We start from the raw sequence: 3,655 nt of genomic DNA, 5'->3' as shown, positions 1-3,655 counted from the left end.
GCTTTTGGGTGGCTTTTAGAAGGATTTTAAGTGGCTTTTAGGAGGGTTTTAGGTGGCTTTTAGGAGGGTTTTAGGTGGTTTCAGGTGGCTTTTAGGAGGGTTTTAGGTGGATTTTAGAAGGGTTTTAAGTGGCTTTTGGGTGGCTTTTAGAAGGATTTTATGTGGCTTTTAGGAGGGTTTTATGTGGCTTTTAGGGGGGTTTTAGGTGGTTTTAGGTGGCTTTTAGAAGGATTTTATGTGGCTTTTAGGAGGGTTTTAGGTGGATTTTAGAAGGGTTTTAAGTGGCTTTTGGGTGGCTTTTAGGAGGGTTTTAGGTGGATTTTAGAAGGGTTTTAAGTGGCTTTTGGGTGGCTTTTAGGAGGGTTTTAGGTGGATTTTAGAAGGGTTTTAAGTGGCTTTTGGGTGGCTTTTAGGAGGGTTTTAGGTGGATTTTAGAAGGGTTTTAAGTGGCTTTTGGGTGGCTTTTAGAAGGATTTTATGTGGCTTTTAGGAGGGTTTTATGTGGCTTTTAGGAGGGTTTTAGGTGGTTTTAGGTGGCTTTTAGGAGGGTTTTAGATGGTTTTAGGTGGCTTTTAGGAGGGTTTTAGGTGGATTTTAGAAGGGTTTTAAGTGGCTTTTGGGTGGCTTTTAGAGGGATTTTATGTGGCTTTTAGGAGGGTTTTAGGTGGTTTTAGGTGGCTTTTAGGAGGGTTTTAGGTGGTTTTTGGGTGGCTTTTAGGAGGGTTTTAAGTGGCTTTTGGGTGGCTTTTAGAAGGGTTTTATGTGGCTTTTAGGAGGGTTTTAGGTGGTTTTTAGGAGGGTTTTAGGTGGTTTTTGGGTGGCTTTTAGGAGGGTTTTATGTGGCTTTTAGGAGGGTTTTAGGTGGTTTTTGGGTGGCTGTTAGGAGGGTTTTAGGTGGCTTTTAGGTGGCTTTTAGTAGTTTTAGGGTGGTTTTTAGGTGGCTTTTAGGAAGGTTTAGGTGGTTTTTGGGTGGCTTTTAGGTGGCTTTTAGGAGGGTTTTAGGTGGTTTTTAGGAGGGTTTTAGGTGGTTTTTGGGTGGCTTTTAGGTGGACTTTAGGAGGGTTTTTGGTGGTTTTTAGGAGGGTTTTAGGTGGTTTTTGGGTGGCTTTCAGGTGGACTTTAGGAGAGTTTTTGGTGGTTTTTAGGAGGGTTCTAAGTGGTTTTTAGGTGGCTTTGAGTAGTTTTAGGGTGGTTTTTAGGTGGTTTGGGGGTCATTTTTGGATGTTTTTGGAGTGGTTTTTAGGTGGTTTTGGGGTCTTTTTTAATGTTTTTTTTAGTGGTTTTTAGGTGATTTTGGGGTAATTTTGGGATTTTTTTCAGTGGTTTTTAGGTGGTTTTGGGGTCTTTTTTGAATGTTTTTTGAGTGGTTTTTAGGTGGTTTTGGGGTCATTTTTTTGGTGTTTTTTGAGTGGTTTTTAGGTGGTTTTGGGGTCATTTTTTTGGTGTTTTTTGAGTGGTTTTTAGGTGGTTTTGGGGTCATTTTTTTTTAAAATGTTTTTTGAGTGGTTTTTAGGTGGTTTTGGGGTCATTTTTTAATGTTTTTTGAGTGGTTTTTAGGTGGTTTTGGGGTCATTTTTTTAAGAAGTTTTTTGAGTGGTTTTTAGGTGGTTTTGGGGTCATTGTTTAATGTTTTTTGAGTGGTTTTTAGGTGGTTTTGGGGTCATTTTTTAATGTTTTTTGAGTGGTTTTTAGGTGGTTTTGGGGTCATTTTTTTAAGAAGTTTTTTGAGTGGTTTTTAGGTGGTTTTGGGGTCATTGTTTAATGTTTTTTGAGTGGTTTTTAGGTGGTTTTGGGGTCATTTTTTTAAGAAGTTTTTTGAGTGGTTTTTAGGTGATTTAATTCACCATCATAGTCATAGATAAAACAAAAACAAAATCAGTGTTGATCTAAATTCAGTCCAAAGCTTCTCTGAGTCGTTTTGGAAACAAACATAATAATTGAACCCAAACTAACCAGTGGACCGACATCTATCCCATAATATCCAACTCTACTCTGACATTAGTCCTTATGGTCATGCATCCCAGAGTCCTGTTAGAACAGAAACACCTGGATCCAACATGTCCACATACTTGAGTCCATTTGTGTCTGACTTAGGTCGTTCTAATGGGAGGATATGTCGCATACACTTCCTTGTTTCTCTGTGTACGTACAGAACGGACTTCTGCTGAAGTTATTTGTGTTTTATCAGTTTTCTCTTTTCGGATTAATGACGGTCATTAACCAAGCGGACGTCTGGCAGTGACGGATGGGTTTGGACAAGATGTGAGAGTGTTTAGTCCAGAAAACTGAAACCCAAACGAAAAATGGACCCATCACCGAGTTTTCCAGCAGCACAAGTGGGTTTGGTGTTTTCTATAGGATGTGTTTTCTATAGGATGTGTTTGGTGTTTTCTATAGGATGTGTTTTCTATAGGATGTGTTTGGTGTTTTCTATAGGATGTGTTTGGTGTTTTCTATAGGATGTGTTTTCTATAGGATGTGTTTGGTGTTTTCTATAGGATGTGTTTTCTATAGGATGTGTTTGGTGTTTTCTATAGGATGTGTTTGGTGTTTTCTATAGGATGTGTTTTCTATAGGATGTGTTTGGTGTTTTCTATAGGATGTGTTTTCTATAGGATGTGTTTGGTGTTTTCTATAGGATGTGTTTGGTGTTTTCTATAGGATGTGTTTTCTATAGGATGTGTTTGGTGTTTTCTATAGGATGTGTTTTCTATAGGATGTGTTTGGTGTTTTCTATAGGATGTGTTTGGTGTTTTCTATAGGATGTGTTTTCTATAGGATGTGTTTGGTGTTTTCTATAGGATGTGTTTTCTATAGGATGTGTTTGGTGTTTTCTATAGGATGTGTTTGGTGTTTTCTATAGGATGTGTTTTCTATAGGATGTGTTTGGTGTTTTCTATAGGATGTGTTTTCTATAAGATGTGTTTGGTGTTTTCTATAGGATGTGTTTGGTGTTTTCTATAGGATGTGTTTTCTATAGGATGTGTTTTCTATAGGATGTGTTTGGTGTTTTCTATAGGATGTGTTTTCTATAGGATGTGTTTGGTGTTTTCTATAGGATGTGTTTGGTGTTTTCTATAGGATGTGTTTTCTATAAGATGTGTTTGGTGTTTTCTATAGGATGTGTTTGGTGTTTTCTATAGGATGTGTTTTCTATAGGATGTGTTTGGTGTTTTCTATAGGATGTGTTTGGTGTTTTCTATAGGATGTGTTTGGTGTTTTCTATAGGATGTGTTTTCTATAGGATGTGTTTGGTGTTTTCTATAGGATGTGTTTGGTGTTTTCTATAGGATGTGTTTGGTGTTTTCTATAGGATGTGTTTTCTATAGGATGTGTTTGGTGTTTTCTATAGGATGTGTTTTCTATAGGATGTGTTTTCTATAGGATGTGTTTGGTGTTTTCTATAGGATGTGTTTTCTATAGGATGTGTTTGGTGTTTTCTATAGGATGTGTTTTCTATAGGATGTGTTTTCTATAGGATGTGTTTTCTATAGGATGTGTTTGGTGTTTTCTATAGGATGTGTTTGGTGTTTTCTATAGGATGTGTTTGGTGTTTTCTATAGGATGTGTTTTCTATAGGATGTGTTTTCTATAGGATGTGTTTGGTGTTTTCTATAGGATGTGTTTTCTATAGGATGTGTTTGGTGTTTTCTAT

This window comes from Sphaeramia orbicularis, unplaced genomic scaffold (assembly GCF_902148855.1).
Source record: "Sphaeramia orbicularis unplaced genomic scaffold, fSphaOr1.1, whole genome shotgun sequence".
Taxonomy (NCBI): Eukaryota; Metazoa; Chordata; class Actinopteri; order Kurtiformes; family Apogonidae; genus Sphaeramia; species Sphaeramia orbicularis.
This window is presented reverse-complemented; position numbering follows the sequence as displayed.